Below are 16504 nucleotides of genomic sequence, written 5' to 3' on the forward strand. Positions count from 1 at the left end.
AATTATGTTAACCCCGTGCTAAGGACTTTGTGCATTACCAATGTTTTCCCTAAGCCAAATCTCTGGAGATCAGTTTTAGGGTCAATCATATACTTCTATGTTTTTGCTTCTTAACCCAGATGGTCAGCAACAGTGGACACCTGTCTCCCACTGAGACCATTTGATGAAGGTCATTTAGCAGGCTTTTCTGATAATACCTTTTAGTCACTGTGGGGTTGATTTCAGATTCCATTCAATGACCTAGAAACTTGAAAGCTCTATATGCATAACTAATCCCTCAGGATTTCTATCCCTCCATAGGTAATTATTTCAACAAGTTATTCTCTGGAAGAAAGTGGTCTCTTTGAATTCTTATTAAATTGAATAGGAAAACAAGAATTTGGTATATATTAAATAGAGTTTATATTCAAAGAACATTTAAGATAAATAATTATTAAATTTTAATCATTCATGTATAATTTAGAACAAAAGAATACTTTCTAATACTCTATATATTTGTTTATAATTTGATGATTGAGTGTTTATGATTTATTGGTGTAGAGTTGATAATCTTCCTAATCCATTCTCAAAACACGTTATATTTTTAGAGTGGCAAAATGAGTTTTAGCAGGAAAAGTTTATGGAATAAAATTTCTTTAAATTCAACTAGAATACTATAAATTAGTACATAAACAATATATATTTCCCATTGAAAAGTGTGTGGTGGTGCACACTTGTAATCCCAGCATTTGGGAGGCCGAGACCTGGAGGATCACGGTTCGCGGACAGCCTCAGCTACTTAGGGAGGCACTCTGCAACTCAGTGAGACCCGGGTTCAAAATAAAGAATAAAAAATTAGGGGAGAGTGTGTAGCTTGGAGGTCAAATGCCCCTGGGTTCCATTCCCAGATCCGCAAACAAACAAACAAACAAATTAACTTATTTTTGAAGTTTACTTGATGACATATATTGCCAAAGATGGGCAAAAGAAAATTTTATTCTGTTTTCCCATATCTTCTTCTAATGCATTTATTTTCTTTTCATATTTATGAACTGAGACCTAATACTTAAAGCTGAACCTTTTTTCCCTTAGCCTTTGCACATTCAAATCTCTTTTTACATAAAAAATCTCCCTATCATATGCAACATTACTAATATATGTACATTTTGTGTAGATAATTTCTTCACTAATATTTTTGCAAACATTTTTTGACTAATTTGCTTTTGTATTTTTTGTTACAATCCTTACAATATCAAAGATTTTGAAAAGATGGAAGAGGGGCTTCTGACATTAACAAGAGTAGGTTTAATGAAACCAACAATTTTGGTTTCTGAGTAGCTATGTTGTTCTTTATCAAATAGACAATTGTCTATGAAATTACTTAAGATAAATTTATTTATTGACTTTGATATATTTGTGAATGTATATCATGTACATTATAAAATTTCTCTCTCCCCCTCTCCCATCACCTTCAGTTAGGTCACCTGATTTGCTAATCTATGATTTCTTCTTCTTCTTTTAGAGTTCCTCCAATGACCGATTTTCTTTCTAGCTTCTGTATAAGGGAGAACATCTGAATTTTTTTTTTTTTTTTTTTACTTTTTGTGACCCAGAGTGGTATTGTCTAATCATGGTAGGTTCATTCCCATTCTTCTGAGGATTCTCCATAGTGTCTTCCAAAAGGGCTGCACTAATTTGCAATCTCATCAACAACCAAATTCTATAACTAAGCCAAACAAGAGAAAAAAGGAAGCGGGAAGGAATGAGGTGGGAAGTGAAAAAGGGCTGAATGAGTGATGTGTGCATGTATGCCTTTACCATTTTGTACATAATTAAGATGTCTGACTACAATGCACCAATAAAAGAAAGAGAGAAAAATGATAAAGTTTATATTTTGAATAACTTCAGATTTCTAGAAAAGTTGTGATCATAGCTTGGGGTATTTCTATTCACAATCAATTTTCTGTCCTAGAAATTTCTTGCAGTGGTATGGCACTTTAATCAGAACTAATAAACTAATATTGGTGCATCATATTAATTAAACTCTATATATTGTTCATGTTTTTCTTAGTTATACAATTTCATAGAAAATAGCAGAAATATTTTAGGATATATGTATTTAGGTTGACAACTTAAAATTCAGGGACTAAAGGAGTTCATGACACACTTTGAAATCTCAGTTGTAACTTTAAAGGGGTTCTTTTTTTGGTCTTTTTGGAACCGGGGATGGAACCCAGAGCACCACACCTGCAAAAAACGTGCTTTTCCACTGAGCTACATGCCAGCCCTCAGTTGTAACTTTAAAGTTTATATTTCCAAATCATGAAATTTTCCAAAATTTTTTAATGATGTGATATTGGTCAAACTATTTTATCTTCTCATCACTAAATACCTTTACTTAAAAGTGAGCAAAATTATAATGCTTTTCCCATAGACAGAGGAAGAACATTGAATTAAATGTTGCAGATAATCAAGGGCTATGTACATGTGTGTTTGCTCCCACATTGAACCTTACTATGACATATAATTATACTAAACCAATAAAAGTATATAACAAAAAAAGTAAACAAGTTCTTAGTTCAGGGTCTGAAACATAGTAAGACCTTATTGCTGGTTATCTTTCACTATTACTACTAAATTTGAAGGCATTCAAATTTGAACAAGCATTCTTAGAGAGTTCAAAATTGCTCATAAAATGTTGATGCTAATTATTAATAATGATCTACACTTACACAAAATGAGGAGTGGGAATGTAACCCAGCAGTAGAGCACTTGTCTGGCACTCCCAAAACCAAGAAAAATAAATATAGCCAAAAAAGAAAAGACAAACCAATATTCACTTAGTTTCCATGTCTGGCTTTCCATAGGAGATAACTGATATAGCAGGTGTCTGATCTGGTACAAAGCAGTAGAAAGTAAAATATAGAGGGAAGTCCTACTGCAGCTGGTTTGAACATAATTATGCCTAATTGTTCATTTTTTATGAAAATAATAATATTTTGATCTGCAAAGTTTTACTTTTTCAAAATAGCCAGAAATTATTGGGGAGTAGAAATTTGAACTTTTGATAAAATATAAAAAGTAATACCTTTTCCTCTACCAGTAGATAATTTATGAACATAAATACTTTGTGCACAGAGGAAAACACATTTCAGTAATTGCCATATTCTAACTTGAGTGAACAAATTTTAAACTTTTTATTGCCCTATGATTTGCATCATCAAATTTAATAAAAAAAAGTTTATTTTTCCCACTACTTGTTCTAAAGAAATAAAAGAAAAAGGAAGGAGAAATAAACCAAAAGAGGTTTAAAGGGTTGAGTTTTGAAGATGGAATGAGACTGAAAGATGTAAATGTAGATTAGTTTCAAACCATCAGAAATTTAAAAAAAAGTTACACTAATAACAACTAGTCAAAGAAATTGGTGCATGTCAAGGAGAGAGAATTAGGCAGAAATTTGATAATCATTTAGGTGCTTTTTCAATATCAAGATTTTAATCTGGGTGTGTCAGCACATGCCTGTAATCCCAGCAATTGAGAGGCTGAGACAGGAAGATCATAGATTAGAGACCAGCCTTAGCAATTATGGAGAACTTCAGCAACCCTGTGAAAATATGTCCTACTCGTCTGATAGAGGACTAATATCTAGAATATACAGAGAACTCAAGAAACTCAGTACTAAGAAAAAAATTAGCCCCATAAAAATGGACAAGTGAATTAAATAGAAACTTCATGAAAGAAGAAATTCAAATCCAATAAATGCATGAAAAAATGCTCAACATCACTGGCAATCAGAGAGATGCAAACCCAAACTACCCTGAGATTTCACCTAACTTCAACTAGAATGGCCATCATTCAAAACACAAACAACAACAAAGGCTGGTGAGGATGTGGAGAAGTGGTAAGTCTAAAGCATTGTTAGTGGGATTGCGAATTAGTACAACCACTTTGGAAAACACTATGGAGGATCCTCTGAAGAATGGAAATGAATTTACCATTTAATCCAGCAATATCACTTCTGGGTATCTACCCAAAAGAGAGGAAACCAAACTACCAAAATATTGCATGCATATCTATGTTCATAGCTGCACAATTCACCATTGCCAAAATATGGAACTAGCCAAGTTGTCCATCAACAGATGAATGGATTGCAAAACTGTGGGATATGAACCCAATGGAATTTTACTCAGCCTAAAGAAAAACACATTTATATCATTTACATGGAAATGGATGAAACTGGGGGACATTTTGCTAAGTGAGATTACTTAGTCACAAAACAGAAGAAATAGGATGTTTTACTTAATACGTGAAAGCTAGGGAGAAATGGGTAACAGGAGGAACTCTAGATAAAGAAGGAAATCATTATAAATGAGCAAATAAGATGACCTAACTGAGGGGATGGGAAGGGGGAAGAGGGAAACTCTAAAAAACACATGATGATATATTTAAAACACATGATATACTTAAAGCACATGATATACTTAAACAAACATAAAATCAGTCACTAAGGCAAGCATGGGAAGGAGGGATGGGGAAGGAATGAGGTGGAGATCGGGTATGGGCTAATTAGATGATGTGTGCATGTATGTCTCCACAGTCTTTTATCCCATTAAGATGTATGACTACAATGCACCAATAAAAAATTAAAAATTTAAAAATTAAAAGTGTGGGAGGTGTAGCTAGGATGTAGAATCTCCCTGAGTTAAATCCTCAGTAACACACACACACACACACACACACACACACACACACACAATAAATAAATAAATAAATAAATAAAATAAAAAATAAAAGCTTTCAGAAACCCAATACACAGTTTGTGTGCACATAGGTACCTATTGAAACACTGTTCTGTTCTTTTTCAATAATGATAATATGTGATATAAGTAAAATCATTCTACAAATAGCACAATACTGCTGCTGCTGTCATCCTTGGTAAGAGCAAAAGATAGCCACTACTTCTAAGCAAAATTAAAAATAATCAAATATTGGATGTACTTTTTATATTTATATTTTACAAATATATTATTATATTATAGAATAAAACTGTATTACTAAAATTAATAAAGTAAAAATCATTTTTATTGCAAATTAATTTCTTGACACTAAATTTATTTTAATACAACTGATTTCATTTAAGTTGACCCTTTTTTTATAACACGGCATAGACATTTTTAGTAGGAAAGAGGATGCCTAGGTTAAACAATAGTATGAGATCCACATATATATCACTTCACTTTTATGTCCTTTATCAGAATACTGTGTTTCACAAAACAACGTAAATCCCTCTGTCAATTTGTTCCTAAGGTGCCACACATTCAATCAGTGTCTATAAACCTCAAATATAGAATGTTAAGTTACTACTGCCTTTTGAAAGAGAATGAGTGAATCAAGAGCAGAGCTTCAGGAGCAGTGGGCTATGGATGGACATAATTGTAATTTTAAAGCATTAAAAGATAATAAAATGTTATCAAATTTATAAATTGATGGATGTTTTAATGGACATGAATAATTTATGGTGCAAGTTTGTCTATGCCATCTGTGGAAAAAATAATTAAATGATGTAAAAGTAATAATTGTAAATACCTCAACATTTTGAAATGTTTAAAGCTTTTGTTCATTCATTATGTGTGTGTATGTGTGTATATATATATATATATATATATATATATATATATATATATGGAGTCTCTGAATGTTTGGGTCTTCAGATGTCATACAGAGAGATAACTCCTTTTTATGTTGTACTCTCTCACACTTATAAGTTAAAATCTTTGATCTTGAATTCTAATTCAAAGATAGTTTTCTCATATGTAGTTACACTTGAACAAGAATTGTACTATGTAAACTCTATCAATTTATCAATTGGAGGTTAAGAGAGGTACACTCAGAGCAATTAACATTATCTTAGTTCAGGTGGTATTGGAGGAGATAGAAGATAAAAAGATTCTTTTTTATATAATTTTACATTATTTTTGTAACATAAGCCTTATGCATTATTTATTGCTCTCATCACGTTATTGATTGTGTATTCAAGTTTATATTTACTGTCTTCTAAGGTGTAGGCTCTGTTTTCCATGTGCTCTAGTCTGTTGGTGATTCTGTCACCCTAGATTACTGTATCTCACCTCAAAGGAAAATGTAAATAGCAATATTTATAGCATGGTATTAGTCAACATTCTCACTACTCTAAACCAAAACAAGTTACCACAGAACTTAGAGGATTTATTTGATCAGTTTTTAGAGGTTCAGTTTGAGTTCATGTCAAACAGGTTCTGCAGTGTTCAGAGCATGGAACTGAGAATAAAGAGAGGGAGAAAGCAAGGGCTCTGCATTCACATTTTAGAGTCTGAAGCAAGAAAGAGCAAACAAGTAAGTGGATTCATAGACAAAATCAGTCTTTAAGCCACATCCCCAGGAGCAATGGGCACTAGCCACTTCTCTAGCCACACTCCACTTGTCAAAGTCATCACCCAGTAAATTCATTACAATGGATTTATCCACTTATGAGCTTATAACTCTAATATATTAATTACATAATCTCTGAACATTAACACATGAGCTTGTCAGGAGACCTTCTATACCTAACTATAATAAGAATTAAAAATATAAAGCACTAAAATATGTACCAGATGCATAGTATGCTTTATATAGCATTAATATCCCCCAAACATGGGTGATGTGGTCAGAAGTTAGCAATAGAAACAATAAACATTTATGAATTTTACATCATGTGAACTATGTATCTTCAAGGGCATCTGAAATTCTAATCATCTTAATAACATGGATGTTAGGGGCAGAACATGTATCAAATAAATAGTTCTATAGGATGGTAATAATATAGCCTGTTTAAAAAATGGATATTGGTATAAAAGCAAAAGAAAGTTTAGAATATTCAAGGAAAGAAAGCAGATGAAATATACAAGTGCAATTCCAAAGAAAGGGAAACAAATAGGTAGACAAAACAGAATAGAGATTGAAAAGAGATGTTGGTTCTTAGAGGAAAGAGAGGATAGGATAAATAACAAGAGAAGGTTAGACAAGACAGTCCACAGAACCAACAGATTCCTAACAAAACCACTAACCTTCAAATGTAATAAGAAGCCATATAAGAAAAAAAAATAAGCCACATCTGAAATCCCAACACTTGGTAGGCTGAGAAAGGACGATTGCAGGTTGAAAGCCAGCATCAGAGAGAAATTATTAACTATCTTAGAAACTTCTCAAAACTCTGTTTCAAAATAAAAATAAAATAGGGTTGATGGTGTAGCTCAGAGGTAGAATCTCCCTGAGTTCAATTGCTAGCACCACACACATACACACACACACACACACACACATACATACATGTACACAAGCACACACACAAGAAAAGATAATAAAAATGATTATGATAAAAATAATCAAACAAACATCTATATAATTATATATAACATATATAGTTATAGGCATATATAAGCATATATAACTGATATATTTATATGTTATATATAACACACATATATATAACATATATATATATATATGAGTCAACTTGTGTGTACAAAAAAATAACCAAATAAAAAGACAAAAAGATTAAATGAAAAGAAAAATACATCATGATTCCTATACCAGTTTATTTTTATTTCTTCTTGAATTGTGTTTCCCTTAGATACTGTGAGCATTGGAGATAGAGCATACTTCCTTTCTTTGTGAAGTTTACCAAGTTTCTGATTGGACAGTCTTGGATTGACAACTGGATGTAGTGATTCTTGGCTTCCCTTCTCTTCTTTTTTTAACTTTTTTATTATACACACACACACACACACACACACACACACACACACACGTGAATCATGTTTAAAATGGCAATGCCTAGTGCCTCCCCCACTTCCCCTTTCCTCTGCTCCCAACAATGTGAGTCCAGGTTGACCCTGCTATATTCACACTTATACATATATTTGAACATAGCTCCTCCATTAATCAACTTCAGCCTTCTTCCTCTACTACCTTTCCTTTCTAGCTTTGCTGAGGTTTCCCCTCCATTTTCTGGGGTCTCTCTGGTTTTCCTAGTACTCCCTAGTTTGAGCATAATAGAGAAAACATATGTCTCTTCTTTTTCTGTACTTAGCTGATCTCACTTAACATAATGTTCTCCCGGCCTTTTCATCTTTTTGCGAATGACATGATTTTGTCCTTTTTGTTAGCTGAGTAGAATTCCATTGTGTGTATTTCCCATAATTTTGCAATCCATTCATCTGTTGATGGAGACCTAGGTTGGTTCTATATTTTGGCTATTACAAATTGTGCTGTTATGAACATAGGTATGCATATATTATTGTAGTTCTCTGATTTCAACCCCTTTGAAAAGATACCCAGGAGTGGTATAGCTGGATCAAATGAAGGATCCATTCCCAGTTTTCTAAGGAATCTCCACACTGATCTCCATAGTGGCTGAAGTAGTTTGTACTCCCAGCAACAGTGTAAAAGAATTCCTCTTTCCCCACATCCTCGCCAGCATTTGTTGTTATTTGACTTCTTTATGCTTGCCACTCTGAATGGGGTTAGATGGAATCTCAGCGTACTTATAAGCACAGTATCAACTGGAGCTGTCTATAGCTGATTGGATTGGTGCCCTTGGGATTAGAGGAGGGATCTGAAAGGAGAGTTCTGGTAGCTGAGCTCTGGTTATACTAGGAACTTTGAATTTTTATTGAATACTTTCTTCTCTGGAACAATTAGTAAATCACACTTAATATGGGGGTCCGGGGAGGCTAGACTGAACTAGGCTGGGATTTAGAGGCTCAGAAACCTAGTAAATCTCTATTTCCAGTGTAGGGTACCTAAACATTCTAAGTGGAAATTTCACTGTGGGTCCTAGCTCGCTCTACTGCCCATGAATACGGTCCTCCAAGACTCTGGTCCCAAGTATGAGCACCCTCCACATTCAGATTTTCAGTTCATCTTGGCTCATTTGTGGTGTCTACCAGGTTCAAAGAAAGCAGGCAGCATGCTCAGTTATAGCCTTTTTGTATCTCCAGTCAGAACCCACTTGGATATAAATTTCTCTGTACCGGTAATTCTCACAAGCTGGTGGGCCCTAAGACTTCAGATAGGTGTTGACCAGGGGCGTGTGGTAGACTGTCTCAGGTCTCCAGAATTCCCACCATGCTGGCTAGAGTGTCTGATCCTTTATTTCACTCTCCGTTTCTAAATGGGCTTACAGTTTGAGACATATAATTCCTTCTTCTGCTAATTCTTCATGCAGTCTTTGGTTCATCTAGATTTGGATTGCCTTTTCTTTTTATGTAATGCATCTTCCCATGGAAGGAATTTTCCCTGTGTTTGAACTCCCAGATATAGAGTGAATGTGAATTGTATCCTTCTACTCTACCATTTTCTTTTTTTTTCTAAAAAATTCTTAAAAGTTCCTATGTTTAATAAATAGTAAAGGAAGAAATAAATAACAAATGAAAGAATGTGTTTTGTTCCTCAGACTATTGATTCTGATGAAAGTGAAACCATTAGGAAGTTTCATGGAGATATTTAAATAAACAAAAACTAGAAAAACAGAAAATATGAATTCATTTTTCTTTATTAAGTCTAATAAATATTGATAGACAAAGGGCACCTCATTTATGGTTTTTGAAATAAATCTGATCTTTTCTGGACAGTAAGGGGTGGTGAGGGCAGATAGAAAAAAGATTATGTTTTGAAAGACATAAAATTTAGAGAAGCTTAATTTAAAATCTTCTTGTGTGCCAAACAGCTATTAAATATAATTTTCAAGATTTTAATATAAGTGAATCTGAACTAGCATAAGGACTGAGTTTCTTTTAAGTTGCCCATGGATTTAAAATATAGGGGAAAAAGATCACTTGGCAAATATGGTTTTGGTTTTGTAAAACTTCCAACTGCTTAGAAAAAGTAGTTTTTAAGTCAACCATATCCATATGCATCCAGGTTTTCTCATCGTCACTATTGAAGGTTGAAAAGAACTAGAATTGGAGAAAAATGGATGGAGATGTGATGCATATGCTATAAAGTAAAATCAGTTGATACTCCAAGGAATTGGTTAAAAAATAAATTTGGTCCGTATGGCAACTCAACCAAAAGAATCTAACACTTTTATTTTTAGTGATTTAGAATTATGGATGATATTAATCTGTCATATAATAATCCTATGACCATTTCCAGAAGTGGAAAAATATAGAAATAGAAAATGTATATAATATTACTATTTTATTTTGCTCCAAGTTATGTTACTATCTGTGGAAAGCAATGTTCCACAGGAATGAACAGTTAGATGAATCATGACATGAAATTTTATTTCCAGTGTTTTATGCATAGATAAATGAATAGTTATTGAGTGCTTTTGGCATCTGGCTTCCAGATACACTGAAGATTCCTTCATAGAATCTAAAACGTAAATGTGTTTGTATTCTTTACTTATGTTCTGCCAGTCATTTTTTAAAAATTATTTTTAAGAGTATGTATATATATTTTTTGCGGGTCTGGGGCTAGAACCCAGAGGCATATTACCTCCGAGCTACACACCCTGCCCAAATTTTATTCTTTATTTTGAAACAGGGTCTTACTGAGTTGTGAAGGGCCTCACTAAGTAGCTGAGGCTGTTCGGAACCTCAATCCTCCCTCTCAGTTTCCCGAATGCTGGGATTACAAGCTTGTGCCACCACACCCGGCTTTAAGAGTATGTTTTTAACTTAAAATTTTAAAATAGGAATCTATATTTGGGCAATTAGTTATTAATTGCTTTTCATTCAGTGGATGGAATATTTTTGTTTATATCTTAAATCAATTTGACTATAAATATTCAAAACAAGCATTGCAAAACTAAAATGTATGGTATCAATAATTTCCAAAAAATAAGTAATATTCAATTAACTTTAATACATGCATTTGGTGGTCCACTAGATATTATTTATAATGAATTCTTAGAAAGATTCAGAAACAAATACACTATTTTTCAACATTTTAGTCTTTGTCCTCTATTTCAACTACCTGGACTAAATAAAAGTCAAATTTGACTGAATATATTGTTTATTTTTACCAATAATTTTTAGCAAGTTATTTGTCATTTTAATTATGTAGAAATTTTAAAGTTAAGTGCATATAGATCCTACATAATATTCATGTTTATTTAGAAAATAATATTATTGCATTTTATTCATTGACTATACTTTCAAGTAAGGGATTGAAGGTAACATTTTAGTTTAAGACTGGATTCTACAAGACACTGTATTATGCTACAATATCACTTTGGTGATCCTTTGATACACTCATATTTTGGATATTGCTGCACTTTTTGCCCTTTTCCTTGTAGAAAAATAAACGTACAGGATTCTTTTCACCATTTTTATTTGTATATTATTCTGCAGTAAAAACCATATGTAAATTTCCTGGAATATATATATTTAAAAATAAACATAAAAAACAATACAAAAAAGTCTAGAAATTCAAGAAATCAAATATGCCACAGTTTAACTATATAGTACACATGTGTCTCCAAGACATGGTATTGGGTAAATTCACCTTGAATAGAACCATGATCAAGAGATATATTATCTTTAAATAGCTTCTCCAAACACTACATGAAACCTATCTTTGGAAGGGAGGCAATATAATGCAGGAGTGTGACTATCTTATGTTTCTGATGGAGCTGAGGAAAGGCAGGCCGAGCCAAATGGAAATGTACCTTCCCTAAAGGTTACTCTTTGGCTTCTGTCATAATTAGTGCTTTTTTTTTTTTTTTTCGGGTCTCGGGATGGAACCCTGAGGCTTTGGACCTCCAAGCTACACCCCCCGCCCAATTTTTTATTCTTAATTTTGAAACAGGGTCTCATTGAGTTGCAGAGGGCCTCACTGAGTAGCTGAGGCTGTCTGCAAACTGCAATCCTCCGGTCTCAGCCTCCCAAATGCTGGGATTACAAGCGTGCGCCACCACGCCCGGCTAATTAGTGCTTTTTAAATTTGTATGTCACAAAAAGTATCAAGTACCCTTTTTCTATTATATATTTTGCTAGGAAACTGAATATATGAATTAATAACATCTCTACCATGATAAAATTTTGAGAACATGTCTAAGAGCCTAATTTTTCTATTCTTTTTGTTTTGGATTAGTCTTTCATAAATGCTTTTTGGACTTTTTGGACGTTATAAATCTAAAATCCATTTTTAGTGTTGTTTTCTCCAATTGGACCTGAATATCAACACTACTTTCTTTATTCTAAAGTGTGATTTTTCCATCTGAGAAAACTGAAGTATTTATTTACATCTTTTTTTTTTTTTTTTGCAGGTCTGGGGATGGAACCCAGGGGCATTCAACCTCTGAGCTACACCCCCTGCCCTACTTTTTATTCTTTAGTGTGAAACAGGGTCTCACTAAGTTGCGGAGGGCCTCAGTAAGTAACTAAGGCTTCCACAAACTGTGATTCTCCAGTCTCAGCCTCCCTAATGCTGGGATTACAAGTGTGTGCCACTACGCCCGGCTTACATCTTTTTTTTTTTTTTTAATAAGCTATTAGACCATACTTTCAGGCCTCCATTGTTAACAAAATCATAAATAAATGGATTTTTTCTCAATTTTTCTACTCGTTTCAATCCTCCACCCTATCTTTAGTGACACTCCACTCTTCTGCAAGCATAACAAACAGGGAGCTTTTACTCCTCAGTGTCTCTTCTATATTTAGTAAGCGTTGATCCCATTTCTATGTCTTTGATCCATCTCGAGTTAATTCCTGTGCATTGTGAGAAGTAAGGATTTACTTCCATCTTTTTACAAATGGATAGCCCTTTCTCCCAGCACCATTTGTTGAAAAGGCTGTCTTTTCTCCAGCGTATGAGTATAGTAAGCTTGGCATAATTCTAGTATGTAGGAAGTTGTCCTACTATCTTGCTCTTACAAAATATTAGCCCCAAATGTAGTGGCTTTTAAAACAAAACCAACATTTTGCTCATGACCCGGCATCCATATACACAGAAGTATTGATGGGGTTAATTTTTCTCTGCTCCACTTGGCAGCAGTTGTTTCATTTTGACTGGGGCTGGAAAAATACATCCCCCAAATAGTGGTTTATGTGGCTGTCAAGTAGGTGCCTAAGCTCACCTGGAGTTGATCATTCATTCCTCTCTATAAGGGCCCCTATGCTTTCTTGCTTGGGCTTCCTTGCACATAGAAACTGAGTTTCAGGAGCAATTATTCTAAAAGACAGCAAGTAGAAACTGCTGGCTTCTGAAAGCCTAGAAACTAATACCGCATAACTTCTGCTATGTTCTATTAGTGAAGGCAGAACTTCCCTAGATTTAAGCAAAAGAGTACCAAAGGTTTGGTAGCCCTTTTTAATCTGGTGCGGAAGTGCTTGAAAATTATTCAGTGGGTGATTATTTAAAATCTTCAAATAGTTTTTGCATTTCCCATATCCTTGTGCCTCTTCTCTATTCCTCCTTCAAAGATGACTTTATATCCCATTTAATCCTTCAGTGAATGTCTTTCTACCAACTCTGCATTTCAAATTCCTTTGTATTAACTCTTGGCAATTGATTTTATTTCCTCGTATTTTCATTGTTCTTTGTGAATAATTGTTCTAGTACCACTAATCACAATAATCTCTGCTAAATTATTGAGTGTATGTCCCTCTCTCAGGTGAGAATTGAGACTCCCTGAGGTGAGAAACAATGTTTCATTCTGTAGATATGCTTAAATCAAAGGAAAGAAGGGGCTTCTCCAAATAGAACACTGAGGCACAGCGTGAGCCTGTGCATAGCTTCCTGCAGTGCCCAGAAAAATGAGAATCAGTTCTTCTAGCTGCTTGGTAGAGCTGCTCAGTCCAATTCTGAAGACTATTCTAGTCTTTGTAGTTAAAGAGCGACTCACTGATAACTTTATGAAGTAGGAGGTAAGAATAAGCTATCTAGAAAACTTGAGAACAGGGTTGGTGTAGATTTTATTTTATTTTTGTTTTTACCACCTTTTGCTGTTAAGAATAGTGCTTCAAAATTACCAGTAGTTCACATTTTAAGGTAGTCATGATGATGCTATGTGGGTTTTTTATTGTTTCAAAAATAATTTTATTGTTTCAAAAATAATTTTATTGTTTCAAAAATAATGAGCATTTTCATGCTATAAATGTCTTATAAATTGTTCACTGTTATAAATTCTTTGCAAATGGTAGTATCACAATTTTTCTCATGAAAATAATGCAAGATTTTTTATAGATTCTAGAAACTCAGAGAATAAAAGTAAAAATACACTGAAAAAATTCATGATCCTTTTATTATATACCATTACTTTTTTTTTACTGGTTCATGTTAATTATACCTAATAATGAGATTCATGGAGATATATTTACACATGCATAAAGAACAATTTGGTCTGTTTTATTCCCCTCTATTCCCCTTTTCCCTCACCTCCTCCCTCCCCTTCTGCTAGTCTACTGGTCTCTACTATTTTTGTAGGTCCCTATTCTTTCCTTTTTTTCACTCTAGCCTTTTCACTCTAGCTTTCACCTATGACAGAAAACATATGACCCTTGCCTTTTTGAATCTGGTTTATTTCACTTAGCATGATCTCCAGTTCTCTCCATTTCCTGAAAATGTCATGATTTCCTTCTTTAGGGCTTAGTAAAGTACCTTTGTGCAAACACAACACATTTTCTTTATCCATTCAGAGGTTAACAGACACCTAGGTTGATTCCATAACTTGGTTATTGTGAATTGTGCTGCAGTAAACACAGTACATATGTGTCACTGTAGTATGGTGTCTATTTCAGATGAATATTTCATATAAATATAGTATGGTGTCTATTTCAGATAAATATAAGGAATAGTATAGCTAGATAATATGGTAGTTTTATTGCTAGTCTTTTGATAAAGGTCCATACAGATCTTCATAAAAGTTGTATTAATTTATAATACCACAATAGTTTATAAGGATGTTTTATTCCCACCCTTCTGACTAGCCTTCTGACTGGATTCTTGCTGAATTACATTCTAACTGGAGTAACAAGAAATCCCAATGTTCTTTTAATTTGCACTTGCACAATTGCTAAAGATGTTGGATTTTTCATATATTTTTTGACCATTTGTATTTCTTCTTTTGAGAAATGTCTGGTTAGTTTATTTGTCCATTTATTGACTGGGTTTTTTGTTGTTATTGTTTTGAGCTTTTTTATACATTCTGGATATTAATCTCATGTCAGATATATAGCTGATAAAGATTTTCTCTCTGTAGTTTCTTGTTCACATGTAATTATTTATTTTGCTGTATAGAAGCTTTTTAATTTGATGGCATCTCATTTATTAATTTTTGGTTTTAGATGTTTTATTTAGGAAGTCAATGCCTATGTCTATATGTTAGATTGTTAATCCTATGATTTTTTCCTAATAATTGCTAAGATTCTGAGTTTAATTTTTAGGCCTTTGTTACACTTTAAGTTTACTTTTTTGCAGAGTGAGAGATAGATCTAGTTTCAATCCTTTACATATGGATACCCAGTTTTTTTAGCACCAGGTTGAAAAGGCAATTTTTCCTCAAATGTATAGTTGACATCTTTGTCAACAATTATGTGGCTGTATCTTTATGAATGTTTCTCTGTGTCTTCTAATCCTTTGTCTTTTTTTGTCTGTGTTTGTGTCTGTATCATGCATTTTTTGTTTCTGTAGTTCTGTAGCATAATTTGAAATAATGAATTGTGATGCCTCTAGCATGGTATTTATTGCTCAGAAATGATTTGGCTGTGTCTCTTATTTTTTCACATTAGTTTTAGGACTGCTTTTCCTACTTTTGTAAACAATGTTATAGTATTTTTATGGGGATTGTATTGAACCTGTATATAACTTTTGGTAGGGTGGCCACTTTAACAGGATAACTTCTGTCTATCCAAGGACATTAGTGGTCTTTCTATCCTCTAAGGTTTTCTTCTATTTTTTTCAGCATTCTGTAATTATCATTATAGAGATCTTTCATATCTTTGGTTAGATTTATTCCTAAGTACTTTTTGAGGCAATTGTAAATAGAATTGATTTTTTGTAGTGGATTCATTACTGGGGTATATAAAGCTATCATTTTTTGCCATTTGAATTTGTATTGTGATTCTTCACTGTATTTTTTGAAAATTTTTATTGGCACATTGTAGTCATACATCTCAATGGGATAAAAGACTTGTGGAGACATTCATGCATACATTATTCAGTTAGCCTTTACCTGATCCCCACCCCTTTCCTCCTTATTCCTCCTTTCCATGCTTGGCTTAGTGATTGACTTTGATATGTTTGTTTAAGTACATCTCTCTAAAGTACATAATGTGCTTCACTGTATTTCTTATAAGTTTTAGAAATCTTCTGGTGGAGTTTTTTGGGTCTTCTTAGTGAAGGATCATATCTGCAAGCAGTAATAATTTTATTTTTCTTACTAATTTATATCTCTTAAAGGATATGCTTTTAGAACACAATTAATGATTCTGAATATTTTCAAACAAAATCTTAATGTTTTCTAATTTTTGTGAACTAGAGCTAAGTCTGAAATCTG

Source organism: Muscardinus avellanarius (genome assembly GCF_963383645.1).
Source record: "Muscardinus avellanarius genome assembly, chromosome: 5".
Classification (NCBI taxonomy): domain Eukaryota; kingdom Metazoa; phylum Chordata; class Mammalia; order Rodentia; family Gliridae; genus Muscardinus; species Muscardinus avellanarius.